The 15,383-nt window shown below is 41.7% G+C and overlaps 1 protein-coding gene across 4 annotated transcripts in view; it reads right to left on the bottom strand.

Moving 5' to 3' along the window:
* TENM1 (teneurin transmembrane protein 1) overlaps positions 1-15,383 on the bottom strand; it is a 2,006,416-nt gene that overhangs the window by 1,352,625 nt on the left and 638,408 nt on the right. The window lies entirely within an intron of this gene.

Below are 15,383 nucleotides of genomic sequence, written 5' to 3'. Positions count from 1 at the left end.
CTCTACATATTGGTACACACAGGAAATCATTGTTAGCAAGGACACCATTTGCAGAAAAGAAAAGAAAACTCTTGGGAAAATCCTACCAACTGGAAGACCCCATCATGCTCTGATCAGCATGCAAGACACTCATAACAACAGTCAACGCAAACTACCACACAACAGCCATCATGAACGCACCAACAAATGCAGATCACTCTTCCAATAAATGAAGCACTGCATCAACCCACTGCTAGACCCTGACATGTCGTAATCCATTGACAATTTCAACCCCATCAACATATTTTTTCACAGGCAAGATAGAGAAGAAAGGGCAACACATGTGCATCTCCAAACACACCACAGACATCCTACCCATACCAGCCTGCAACATATAGAGACTGATGTGAAGCACTCTCACCATTCCTAAATGTAATTGATGCATTTCACACACACAACGCTTTGCCAGATGCATCCAGTTTCTTTCATTTGACACATACATTGCTGTGTTTTGCTCTCGAGTTCCACTGTTAAATCCTGCACTGAGTGGTTAGATCTAAGGTTAAAACCCAGGTGTTTTCTTTGTTCTCTATTGGGATTACCTGGTGGTCCAGTATTCAATAATTAAGATTACCTGCATCATCTACAAAGCAGTCACAAACAAAACACTGTTCTACGTGGTCTAAACACTCAATGTCCCAAAATTAGCGTAGCCCCGAGTCTTTTCCAGATCTAGCAACGCCCCTGCCTATTCTCCTTCCATTATTGTGTCTAAGTGTGATTATTGAACGTGTTTTGTAATGCCACTACCTAAGAATAAAGTATGGAGGAAGTTCATTCAAGATTCCACAACAGTGAAACAGAGATTTGCATGGACTTTGTAGAGCCAACTGCTCTCTGGTGTATCTTTCTATGCGTTTCAGTAGAGTAGTCAAATTCAAGGCTGAACCCTCGCAAAGGCCTCTGGGGACTCTGGAAGCAAACACATGATTCGAAACGTATAAGAGGGAAAAAATGAACGAAATTACAAAATAGTCAATAACATCCTGGGAAAAATGTTTTAACTTCATAACATGAAATATTTGAGGTTGAAAATAGTATAAAAATAAAGTCAGACAAAAGCTAGAAGTAGGGTTCTATTTTTTGCTTGTTTTCCCCCACTTGATCTTCCACAGAATTAGCAGGGCGCACTCCCCATATTCTGTTGACTAACCCTCCCCACCCCATTTCCCCACCTCTGCCAACATAGCCTGACTCCCAACACAGCATGTAGATTTTTTCTCGAATGTTACTGCTAACCCACCTGTGGGATGTTTTTATCCACGCATCCAAGCCCTACCTCAAAACTGTGCAGTACTGACATGGAAAACATCATGATGGCCAGAGCTTCCCAGAAAATGCACAGGGAAATGCATGAAGAATAGGCTGCCACTCATTTTTGCCGATGTTATGGGCACAGAAGGACACTGCCTAAAACCACCAGTGGACTACCCACACAGTAGTCTGAAACCATTGGGAATGGCAATGCTGATTGCCAAAAGCAAACCCATAACTGTTGGGAATTCATTTTCTTAAATCCCAAAAAGGGGTGCAGTACCAGTACTCACCACTACCAGAAAGCCGGCGTTTTCAAACCACCAGATTTTGTGTAAAACTGAATAAATGAACCCAAGGCAAGCCAAAGAAAGACTTACTGAGAGGTGGATCCAATGTAAAATTATATTCTGAAGTGTCTTGAAGGTTTATAAGAAGACTGGCTGAGCTGTGGATTTCAGCAGTTTAAGTAAATTTGGACTGAAAGACACTAAAAATCTAAATGTTTAAAAGAAATGAGTGACCTACTTTTGAGTGTCACATAGGCTGCAATTGTTTAAATGTCATAGTTTTAAACTTAGAATCAGCATTCTAGCTGCATATGTAAAAATGTTTAGTTATTTGAATGCAGAAAACTGGGGAACAGAAATGACATGTAGCTAAAAACTGGTTTAAAGAGATTCCAATTTTGCCTGGCAACTACCCCCCATCAGGAGTGAGACTTGAGTCACAGCTGTGTTCCCAGGCCTATCTGCCTTTTGCTGGCCACACTAAGGATATGCCATCTCTCTGATAATTGAATTAAGGGGAGCCCCCACAGAATACAGGAGCTCTGAACAAAGCCCTGTCCTGACTCAGGCAAATGTTTTATTGGCGGGAGTCGTAAATGGAGCTTCCTCCTGGAAGGACAGGGGAGGGGCACTGCCTGTGAGAGCAAGCTGGCTTGGCAGAACTGGAAAAACCAGAAATTCAACCTTGTGCTGGGGGGAAACCACACCCCTTTGGGGCCAGAACCTAACTCTAAAAAGATGGATCATTCATAGAGCGGACTTGTGAAAATTATTTAAATGATACCATAATTCTTGTGATTTTTCTGCCCACATTTTAAGACGTGTTAGGACCCGGTGGTATGTTCAGGGGGGTTTTAGCGGAAAAAAGGATATTACTCAAAATGTGTGCATGTGAAAAATCTGACACTTCATCAACTAATGTCCATACTCCTTGCGCACATGTGTGTAAATTTGGGTTAATGTCCGAAATTGCAAAATCAGTTAAAAAGTGCAAATATTGCCATTTCTGAATGCAAGCCCCCAGGAAGAGCAGATTTGGACAGGGTATACCTCCTGTGATATGTGAAGGGTGCATGTAATTTTAAACAAATGTGTACCTGTGCAAATATGTTTTTTGAGCAAATATAGATTGTGTGTAAAGTTGACAGGGGTGGGTTCTCTGTATCATAAACAGACCTCATCATGATGACACTTCATTTCATTCCCCCAATCAAGTGGAAGCGGATGAAGTGGCCAATGACAAGTGGAGAGGGGTAGGGGCTAGTGATGCTGCACACACACCCATTTTAAAAACAGATAAAAGCAGACAGTCAGGACAGATAGGGACCTTCAAATCCATTTGCAGCGGGACGCTCTGCCGGGAAAATCCATACTTTACTTCCATCAATCTCTAGAGAAAGCTGTGCAGAAAGATCCAGACTTTAAATCCATCAATCTCCAGAATCCAGAGAGAGAGCAGAGCCCAGACCAGAGTCCAGTCTAAAAACCTGACCAGATCCGTGGCGAGGCCCATTTAATTCAAGAATATAGTGTGAATATAGTGTGAGTACCTAGTAGAACTGTGCAGAACCAATCTCTTAGTTAAAATAATATAATTCAATCCTATTTTAATCTAAGTAGAACTGTCTCCTGTCACCTGTCATTTGTAAAGCTGTCACCTGTCATTTTCTAGTTGCAAGCTGCACTTGTCTTTTTGAACTTTAAAATTTCAAATCTGAAAAACAACCTTTATTTAATCGCTCATATCCCCGTAACCGTTTGTGCTAGAGACTTGCTCTGAAAGCTGGGAATCGTGGCTTTTCTACGAACCTAGAACCGCATTCCTACCCCCGATACTTTTGTCGCAATCGCGGAAAACGCACTCGCGAATTTAACGCGATTTGCAAATTTCTCAACGTGTGAAAACAGCAGTTTTCTTGCTTTCAGTTGCCAAAAATTCGTTTAACCTGCTAGTTACTCCTAGATCCTTGCTAAAGTGAGCCTGGACTAATATTAACTAGATTTCACTCACCCTGAACCTTTAGAGGGAATTAAAAGCATTTTAGCATATTTTTTCACTTCATTGCCAGCACATATAAAAGCATTTTGGGCCTGTGTTTCCAACTTCTGTAGTCTAAGCTTGCTGGGGTGAACTGAATTACAGTTGATTGCATTTCTGAGAACTGTGTGCTTTCCTTCCATTTCCTTGCATTGCATAAAGGGGGGAGGGGATTGCCAGAGAAAAGTGATTACATTGTTTTGTTGAACGCATATTGAGTATTTTCTGTACTGCATTTTCATTCCACCTTGCATCCATTTGAAACCATAAAGTATTGTTGCTATCTTATCCATCCTATAACCACTCATCATTGATTATAAAGAAGTGTGCTAGTGCCAGACTATCCATTATTGATTACATATCAGATTAAGTGTGATATCCAATTATTAATTTATTATAAAGTGTGATATATATCTATATTGTTTAAATTCTCAAATAAACCTTTTAACTTGCAAAACAGAACTACTTCTTGGCTCAGTGGGGTCAGGGGGATTCCAAGGGAGGGGTGTTATATAGGGGTAGTCATCCAGAACGCATGAACTGGACATAAAGATATATCAATAAGGGTTTCCATTCAGTATCCCAGACTAGGCATTGACTTAGCTGTAGTGTTGAATTGAATCCTCTTACACACCAATAATATTTTGGTGGTGAAATTCAAGGGGAAAAAATAGCAAAATAAATTTGAGCAGTTTCTGGTCAAGCAATAGACCCATTACCGTTGTATTTGGTGAAAACCCAGTGCCGTGGGTTGCTCAACAAGTAACATGTATTGTCATGCAAGTTTCTTGAACAATGGCCACAGTATAGAGAAAAGTTTGATGTGTGGGTCCCACTTCCAACTGCATCATTGAACGCAGGATGCTACCGGGGCATGATCGGGGGATATGATACATATCTTATTTGTAACGCGCTCATAAACACGTGTTTCAGAGCGCGATGAGGCAAGGGAGGGGAACAAGGGAGGACAAAACAACGATCTCACTAGTGACATTGAGAACGCGCAAGTGCAGGGGACAGGTAATTGGCACAGCTGTATAAACGTTACCCCTACTTGCAATTTCATTTACAGTCGGGTAACTTCTTTTGTCCCACAGGTCTTTCAGTCAAGCATCAGCAAATGTATTAGAGCCCACATCTATGAGTCATATCACCTTCTATAAGAAATTGTATTCCAATGGAAAATAAATTGCCGATTTTAGAAACACTTACAGAAAACACCTAATTGGCTTATTGACCAAAAAGGTCATACTCTGCTTCTAAAATAAAGTTCACTTGGAATAGTCTGGCCGCTTCTGCATTAGGAGGTTAGGCCGTTTCCCGCAGGCTCTGAATGGCACCTGCTCTCTGTGGATGCGGTTTGAGGATACTCTGCATACATGTTTGTTTAGTGATCTCTGATGAGGACCCGTGGAGAGGGCCATTCCAAACGGATACAGCATGTGTGCAGTGCACCCTCATATTTCCTGCTGTGTTTCCAATGCCCCAGCACCAGACCGCGCAAATTGGAAGCTCAATAGTTTATTCTGTGTGCAATTTTAATTATCACCTACCTGTGCCTCCCACAATTGCACAACTAACTTAACTGATCTCTTGAAATAACCAATAACCATTTGTGAGGCTCACTTAGGCCACAGAAGTGGTATTGAAGGGGACTGCAATGGATTTCCTGTGGAAGTATAGAAGCACAGCAGTCGCACCCTCACACATAGACAAGCATTTAATATATTCCCCCCTCACATCCTCTTTACCAAGAATGAGAGGCTGGTGGGACCATGGCCAATGGTCTTTTCTAGCTGAAATAGACCTTAACTGGTCATCCGATGAGAATGTGGCCTGCCAAAGAAATGTATCTTTGCATTTTGAAACATTTCTGTTGGTCATTTCAGGGGTAACAGTTAACAAATATCAGTTTGTAGGGAGTGACTGGATGTAGGCTAGAAGTGACCTCTAAAACAAGGCATGTGAGCAGGTGTTGATGAAGCACCAGTGTCTTCCCAGAGAAAATGTCCCTTATTTGCATGAACCATTTCTCATGTAGCTCAGAAACAACTGCGTGTATCCCACATGTTCCCAGTGGAGGATATGCACTGGGTAATAAAGCATCCCAGGGAGGAGGAGAAGGCCTGTCATCCACGGATTCTTGCTAACGGTGCAATTCTGCAGGCATTTGCAGAGGGCAAGGAGCCATATCATCAGACATAGCCTTCCTCATTCTTGGTGACCGATCATTTTCACCAAAGGCAGGCAAGTGTGTCACCAGGGAACATTCAGAAGTGTGGCTAGGCCGTGTTTTCAAAATGTTTACAAGATAAAGTTTTGACTCGCCTTTAAGGAGGGAAAACTGGGGTACAGGAAACTAATAACGTGAATTCCTGCATACATGCATGACCCTCACTGAGTTCAATTCCAGATACCAAAAATGGCACAGGCACACAAGGGTGCTTTGCCACTTAAGGTGGGACAAGACTGTTATTAGTCCTGTTGCATGAAATGGACATCAGATGTTCACCAGAACACACACAGTTATATGAAGTATAATTGGACTTTTCCACTATCAGTTTCTATGGACTTTCTCTTTATTTCAATTTCGAATGCTTACTTTCCGGAGAAAACACAGTTGCATACTTGTATCAAAGGATCTCCAATGGAATACATGTTAACATGATAAAAACAATACTATGTCTTAACATCCAATAAAGAAAGTATGACAAGCTGCTGTTATTAATTTGTTATCTAAGATCCAACAATGATGTACATGTACCATGTTTAACATGTTAAAGTAATGCAATTTAGGACAGAGATTCACGGGCTCCACAGCCAAGCGGGAGCAGGCAAGCTCTTGCTTGCAGAAACCTGGTTAATGGATGATGTTAAGGTAGTTGCACACACAAACTCCTGAGCAACTTCTAACTCAAGCAGCCTTGAAGGAAAAGGAGGGGTGGGTCTAGACATAGCAGACACAGATTACCTAAAACTCACACCTGCTCCATTGTCAAGATCCAAGACTGTGAGTCACTCTTCCTTTACCTAGCACTGAACAATCAAACCAATCTATACTTCTGACTCATTAACAGACCTTCCACTTACAACCCAACCTTTGCAGAGAAACATGTAGATGCCATCACAAGCATCACAATAGAACACAACCACCTGATCAAACTAGACAGCCTTAACATCTAGTTTGAAGTGGCGAATAGTAACTCAGCAAAATCACTGACCTTGTAGCTATCCACCATGCGCCTACAACAAATGGCTAAAGTGGCAGCCCATGGAGCAGAACACATGTTGGATGCCATATTTTGCAAAAGAAAAAGCCTAAGTACAACCACACCCTCAGAACATTTCCTTTGGCATGACCATTTGTTTTTCACACTCCAAGGTGAGTACACACTACCCACTCAACTCTAACTTCAAGTGAGAAAGAAAACTGGAAATCCCTTACCACCTTGGACCTCAACAGGAATCTACAAAACCACCAAAGGCTTTGCTGGACACATTTCCACCAGGAGAAAGAGCTGAGGCACTTCAAAATCACAGAGGATTTAGATGATGTAGCGCCAAAGAAATCTTGTGCCACAGACCAGGAGGAAATGACTGCTAGATGTGTACGTCCCACCTCAGAGCAGAGAGGAAAACTAATAGAAAATTGGGAAACATCTTGGAGGAAACACAATACAACCAACAAGACAAAAAGGCATACCAAAAACAAAAATGGCTGTACAAAGCAGGAATCCTAAAAACAAATAAACTCCACTATTCTGAATACACACATCTCCAAAGGATGTAATACACAGAAGGAGATGTTTAACATTATCAATGAAATATAAAATATGACTTCTTGCAATAACCTCAGCTCTCACTCCCATGAACTCTGTAAAGACCGTGTGAACCATTTTAAACAATTCATCAACCATATGCCCAAGGATACAAGCAACAGAATGAACCTGCACCAACCGCAAAGGCAACCACAATACTTAACTACTTCTGACCGATCATTACAGAAGATCTCACTAAACAAGTAAAAGAAAGCAACAAAACTGGTTCACCAATAGCCCTTTGCCCACCAGACATCCACAAGAACGTTTTCAGCAAACACCTGCAAAATACTTCCAAACCTCATGAATTATTTGCTAAAATCATGCACATTATCTAGGAGTTTCAAATGTGCCTTCTTTAATCTGCTCCGAAAAGATTCCTGAGAAAACACAGACAACCCAACCAGCTACCAATCTATTTCAAACATCTCCTACCCAGCCAACATGCTAGAAACCAAAGTGTATGAACACATCTTGACACCGGTGGAGAACAACAACCTACTGAAATAGGCACAAGTCAGATTCATATCTATGAGAGGAAATTAATCCACCATACTTTCCATTCAAGATGAACTTAAATGAACTCAGACTCCAACATCACTTCCTCTCTGATACACATAGACCTTTGTGCAGCTTCTTACACTGTGAACCATGCAGCCCTCAGTAAAAGGATATAAGAAGCAAGGATAAGCAACACTGCACTAGAGTGGATGAACACCTTCCTGACAGAAGGACAGGAAACCACTTGGATCCAACACTTCAACTCAATATCACTCAAACTCACCTATGCAGTTTCACAAGGCTCATGCCTTTCAGCACTGATCTTCAACATTTATATGATCCCACTGATCAAACTGATCAAGGGACACGATTTCACATGCTACGACTATACAGATGATAGTCAAATCATCTATAAAAGTGATACCAGCAAAAACATGAAACAAACCCGTGTCAGCTGCCTCTCACACATCAGCACGAGGATGAGCAATAGAAGCCTTAAATCTACCCTGAGAAAAATTAAATCATGATCACCTCCAACAACTTCCCTATACAACTGCATATGCCATTGCCATTTGAAATAGGAACTAGATCGGAATCATCCCACGTATTTACACATCTTGGACATGGTCCTAACATGGTACATCTAGTCAAAGCAGTAGTAAAGAAATGTTTCTTCTACCTATGTACTATCAGGTGGATAATGCTGTTTCTCACATTCCCACATAGAACACTTGCCATGAACTTTGTCAGGTCAAAAATAGACTACGCCAACAGTGTCTACCTTAGAATGCCAGACTGTCTCACGAAAATCTCTAGAGGATCCAGAACGCAGCCGCACGACTCCTTGTAAGACTAAGTGAGGGAGAACAGATCACAACAGCACGAAGATCCCTCCACTGGCTACCTGTCAAGAGAATTAACTATTTCAAAACACTCTGCATTGTTCACAGAACAATTCGTGGCCAAGGGTAAAGATTCTTACAAAAAGCAGTTACCATCTACAAACCAAAAGGAATGCTGAGGTCCTGTAATGACACACGTCTTGAACACAAACTATATTTGAGCATGAAATACTATGGATCAGCCTTCTCAAACATTTCAACAAAACCCTGGTACTCTCTCCCAAAGGGAATATGCAAAATAGAGAAACATCTGTTCTTCAGGAAAGCATTCAAAACGTAGCTCTTTGCTCTGTCAACCTAATTCTCCAAATCATGATCAATGGTCGAAGAGAAGGGTGCACCTTAATGCAAAGAGGCACAGCACCAACTGCCGGTCTGAGCTCTGGAGCCTCTGGTCATGTGATCCAAGCAGATTGACCTCCCAAGGTGTGAGAGACCCAAGCGCCTTAAATCCACCATAAAATGGCATTTAGTTTTATTCAGCAACAACCAACGAAACAATGAGACACAACAATGATTCAAGACCTGTACAGAGATTCACGGACTACTCTTTTTTCCAGTCACCCTTCTAAAACTCTACATATTCCGATAAACACACCACACACCAACCAACTAAACCAGGCTTGCACAGCAAACACAAAAACCCACACTCACATTGCCACCAAACAGCAAACCTCCACACCTTCTCCAATAACTCATATACTTGCAACACAGTAAGAGCAACCACACCCCAGATGCACACAAGCCATCCGTTACAGACTCAAGCACTTGCAGGCCAACCTGCCCAAACAAACTAGAAGCAACACCATACACAGTGACCATTTTTTTCTGAACTGAAATACCAACACAACACCAACGCATGTGTGCCCTCTCCCTCTCCTCCCACTTAAACAAATCTGATTGCTGTTTCTCTTTGCAGATTCGCCCGAGATCCTGGAGACAATGCAACGAGAGCGGTGCGCATTACATATCCCATTAATATAAAATAATAGAACATAACAATATCTCAAAAATATACAGTTCCAAAAGCAACCATTTTTAACTTTCTGCCTAGAATGTGGTAGCCTCGATGACCCCGGGGTGTGTTAGCGCTTTAAAAATACAAAATAAATACATTTAAAAAATATCCTTTCTCAGTGTTTATTAATCCCCTGCTTCAGAAAGAACCACATTTTTATAACGTCCTCTTTCACTTGCCTAAATGTGATTCTGTGCACTGACCTTCAAATAACATACACTACTAAGCAACGCTTCTCTGCTTACAACCCCCAATATCGTTTCGAATTAAACCCGCAACAGCCAAAAACACGACTGCCGAGTACAATGCAGATTTCACGTGACACTTTTTCCATATATGAGATCGACAACTATGTCAAACGCAGACAGCGCTCTGGCGCGTGAGAAGGAGCTTTAAAAGGCCCGCTTTCCCAGCAACTACAGCTCTTTCTGATTGTAAACATAATTGAATGCTAGCAGCGCAGAGCCTGCCTCACCGCAGTACAGATCGGAGCATCGACGCGCCAGAAAAAGAAAACAAAAACAGCTGTTCCAAAAAAAGGCACTCTCTGCTGTAGTGCCAGGTACTTCCGGAAGCACTAACCTCAGAAATGCCGGTGACATTTACAGATTTCCCGCCGCCCTCTTCGCACCACACCACAACTTACTTTACTTTAAAAATAAAAATAATAATAATAAATCGTCCTCCATCAACTTTAATTAGTGAACGATGCAGGGGATACATAGGAGCGCTGGAGTCAAGTTTATGACGAGGCACGTCTCCGTGAACACCTGCCTGTATTTTTAGTCGTTCTTTCCCCCAGACAGCATTGCCTTTCTCCCTGTGACCGCGGTGTAATTGCATTATACCGGCATCTAAGCCAATGTCATATTTCAAGGAACTGTTGCTTCCGCTGCTGCAGCTGGATTCCGATCAACTCCATTAAAACCTTTTGTTTAAACAGAGAAAATTGCATTTCCCAGGAAAATTAACTTTCCGAGTGCTTCCATTTGTAATGTACTTTAACAGGAACTCGTGGAGAAGTGCCGCATTCGCATTAGCCCACCTGCACTCGATTGCCATTTTAAATGTGCAGTTAGAGAAAGGCTTGAGGCAGAAAAGCCAAAGGGGCGCCAAGAGAAGGGGGTGGGGGCCTGTTCACCATGGACGAGGAACACCAAACCTCTGCATTTGCTTTGCAACCTTTTGGCATTGTGCTTCTAGTTTAACTTATGTGTGATTGAATCACACTTAACTCTTTCACCACTGCGTCTGTGTGCTTCTAGGTACTTTAAGCAGGAAATGTGCACCCCGAGGTTTGCTATTCAAGAGGGAAATCAGTGCCATATGTCTTTAAGGCAGAGGGAAAAAAAAGATTCATGGTTAGGTCATGGCATTCTGGACTTTTCAGTCAATTTTCTCCGAAATTAGGATTTAAATTCACAATGGCTTTTTGGCTTTCACACATAGTGGTGCATGTTGTGTTCATGTGGCCACACTTGTTTGGTAGCACAGGCTCAGCGCTACCCTACTTTCTGGGCCTATCCATTGATTTACTCTGAAGCCAAGACACAGTTCTGATACAGTGTTTTTACACTCTTTATTATTGGCCAAACATTTCACCCAGCCACATGTCAATACAAAGCTGAAGTCCCACCAGTAGAGAGCTGACAAAAAGCCATATGTTATGTCATTTATGTTACTAGGATTTCCACTGCCAGTTGCATTGTCTCCAGGCGCTGCGGTGGATCAAAAGAAGAGTTGGTGGGTTTGCTTAGTTGGATTTAGAGGGAACGTCTGGAATGCTGTGATAGGTGCTCGGAAGTACCCCGAGCTCTGTGTGCATGGAAGTGTCTAGTTGAGAAGTGTATGCTGCATTGTTGGCTTGGTATACAGAGGGGCAGGTGCGTGCTTAAAGTGCGGGCATGAATCGGACATGGGCTGAGAATGTCGGTTGTAGTAAGATGTGTACGTTTGTGATGTTCAAAGTCTGGGTACATAGTCATTTTGTTTAACGTGGGACTGGCTTATTTACGTTTGTGTGTGGTTCGTAAGGTGGACAGAAATTGAGAGTTGGATAAAAGGTGGGGACTGTTGTTGAGGGTTTGCATGGTGCTTTCAAGTTATTGGTCTTGCTGACAGTAGCATTATGGTGAGCAGTGTTTGGCTTTGTTGGTTGAGGCGTGAAGATGTACTGTGTTGAGGTTGGGATATTCCAGGTGACAGGGAAGACATTTTCTTACGGTTTTGGCAGTACCTATATGTGATGTCTTCTAGTCACTATACGTTCCTTAGTGTCAATCTTTGTGTTCTATGCCGGGAAGGTATTCACTCAGGTTGTGTCAGCGTATGAAAGTCAAACAGTTGTGAAGTGTCATTTCCATGGCTTGATGGGTGTAGGTTACAGGTTTTTAGAGTTTTCTACAATTTCAGGTGGTCCTGTAGGGTGAAGATTTCCATTTGAAGTAGGCAGAGACTCCATGTCTGTCGCTGAAAAATATTCTAGTTTCTAATACTCTATGTTTCCTGAACATAGGTCTCTAGTTGGGTAGTGGAGTGAATTTTAGTTTTGAAGAAATTCTACTCCATGACCTTTAACTGCTTTTTGGTTAATTCAAACGGATTTGGACAGGATCATTTTTTGGATTGGTAGCCAGTGAAGTGCTCTGAGAGCCAGAAGTGTTACGTGTTCCCGCCTGTTGAGTCTAAGTAGTAGTCTAGCTGTGGTGCCTTGGATCTGTTGACAATGTGTCTGTGAGCCAATTCTTGAAAGAATACAGAAAATGACTACCAGGGCTCAGACTGTGATGGACAGATAGGGCATAATCTGTTGGATTAAGCAGAGATGGCCGAAGTACTTTTGACTATTCTGTTGACTTGGGGTTCCATCGGGAATCTGTTGTCCATTAATATGCCTATGTTATAGATCATTGTAGATTATTTATTGCTGTTACCAAAGGCCACGGAAGAGGTGTTTCAGGTGTGGCACCCGGCAAGGCAATCATTATTTTTATTTGGTCTGGGTTGAGTTTTAGGTAGTTGGCCACCATTCATTTGCTTATTTTAGTGAGGCAGTTGTTGAGGGTGGTGTGGAGTTCTGTCATTGTTCATTTTGTAGAGTATTTGTGTGTCCTTTGCATAGATGTAACACATGGCCAATCAGATTTTAAGATCTTTATCAAAGGAGTCATGTTGATGTTGAAAAGAAGTAATGAGAGACTTGATCATCAGGTCAGGGTCTCGATTAAAATGTAAGGAGCCAGGTGATTTCAGTTCCGTTCATTAGAAATGATCACAATCATTTTAGAGTTCTGTGATGGGGTCCAGTTTCTTCAAGACTTCTAATTAGTGTACAATGGTAAACAGTGTCAAAAGCCACTGAGATGTCGATGTGTATGAGTGCAGAAGCGAAGCTGTCATTCGCTGTGATTTTGAGGTCATCCCCAATGGATACTAATGCTGATTCAGTGGCTCTTGTAAGTCTGAAATCAACTTGTCAGTAATCTAGTAAGTTACTAGACTCTACATGGTTCACCACTTTGTTGTATACATAGCTCTCAAGAAGTTTGGCTGGGCATATATATTGGACAAAGGAATAAAGCTGGATGGGATACATCCGGGTCTTTACAAGGGTTTTCTAGAAGTGGTTTGACATAGGCAGTCTGGAAAGCTTTCTGTACAATTCCTGTTTTAAGAAAGCAGTTCATGAATTAGCAATGGTAGAAATCTGATGTTTTCTTGGTAAGGATCACTGTGTAGATGTAAGGGGGCAAGGGTCAATCGTGGCAGGGGTCAATTGGAGAACTAACTTTGTTGGTAAGTTTCACAAATTATTTAAAGTCTGATTTGTTTCTTGCTTTAAAGCTGTACATCGACAGAGTTGTAGGTTGAAATTCATTGACAGGGATTTGAATGTTGCTTCCTATTTGCTTCCTATTTGGTGTAGATGGTTTCCTATATATTTTGTAATTTTCCTCTGAAATGGTTGGTGAAATCATCACATATATTGTGGATTGGTGTAGGTACATTGCTGCAAGGTTCCCATCTCATGTATGATCTGGTAAAGTTATTTCTCTCAATGAGGTGGATTATTGAAGTATAGTAATGTTTCTATGTTTCCTATGCAATGTTTTGTCATATTATACTGTACATGTCATTATGGTCATTTTCAGCCACTTCTAATTTGTATCCAACAGCATTCTGCATATTGACAATAGCAAACTTAGTCTCAAAATGTAAACTGAGGAATTGCAAGTCCATGAGACCACAGTTCGGTTAACTGTAAAAGCTAGAACTGGTTAAAGGGGATCTCATGACTAAGGAACAGTAGGCAGCTCTCTAAATAGCCATCCCAGTCGATTCCACAAAAATCCAATTTCTGTTTCTTTTTCCAGTTCTTGAACATGTTGTGGTCAGAGGGAGAAAACGCAGATTAGTACAAAGCAATTTCTGATATTACCCACTTCTGTAGGTCTTCCACCAACCCCCGTTCCTCAATCCCTAAATGTTACACAACACACACATCCTTCCTTGGTAATGCAATCTCTCTCTTTCAGTGTGTCTAACTCCACCTTGAAGATGACATGCTCATTTTATTTCATGCCTTTATCCCAGACCTCTTTTCATTGATTTATAAAAGCCTCTCAGTGTTCTGCCACTGGGTGGAGGTTTATTGTTTTGTGGTTACTTCCTCAAAGAGTCATTAATCTCTCTTCTTGGAAGATCTCATCTCTCCTTCCCTCACCAGTGATCTTTCCCCTGAACTCCTCATTCCTCCCCTAAAGCTCACAGTCTTAGACATTTCTTTGAGACTGATCTACAGATGCAACAATTCATTACATCTACTGCCAAATGCTTAATATCAGTAAGATTGGACTGCTTCTCACCGATTATTCATATAAAAACCTTAATATGCACTCTAGTTGTTTGCATCTTAATTACTGCCCAAGTTTCCTCTTCGGCCTTTGTCTTTACACCCCTCAGCAACATTCTTTGAAACATGCCTTCCCTGTCCTTCACCCAGCTTTCCTTGCCAATTCCACATTGGAAAGTAGATTACATACATCTAGTGCCCCCACACATTTCTGATGTATTTCTTAAAATCCCTTTTTTGATTGCTCTTCTCTCACCTGACTGCTTCTACCGACAACTACTCCCCTCCTCGCACTGTCTCACCTGCACATTTTTCATCCCCGTGCCTCTTCGACACAATTCTGATTCTTCGCCCTCCTCGAACTGCATGCCTGGAAGGCCAAAGACCATGACATCAAAAAGCCCTCAGGCTGCATCTCTTTCAGCCTGAGAGGGATTCCACGTGATCTTGATACATTCTCCTTATCCCCAGAACATTTCATCCCTTGACATCAGTAGAAATATTCTGACCCCCCTGTACACATCCCTTGCCCGTCTCTTTGCATCATTGCCTGTCCATGTTTCACATTAGCCCTAAAAACACCTAGTTAATTTTTATTTGCCCTTTTATCCATTCCACATTTAATTGTGTGCTGGCTTGATTACTATTTGTACATTTGTTTGTACTTATGT

Source organism: Ambystoma mexicanum, chromosome 5p (genome assembly GCF_040938575.1).
Source record: "Ambystoma mexicanum isolate Mex_15411 chromosome 5p, UKY_AmexF1_1, whole genome shotgun sequence".
In the NCBI taxonomy this organism is placed as follows: domain Eukaryota; kingdom Metazoa; phylum Chordata; class Amphibia; order Caudata; family Ambystomatidae; genus Ambystoma; species Ambystoma mexicanum.
The sequence above is the reverse complement of the archived record's forward strand: the minus strand, read 5'-3'. Positions and strand labels throughout refer to the sequence as shown.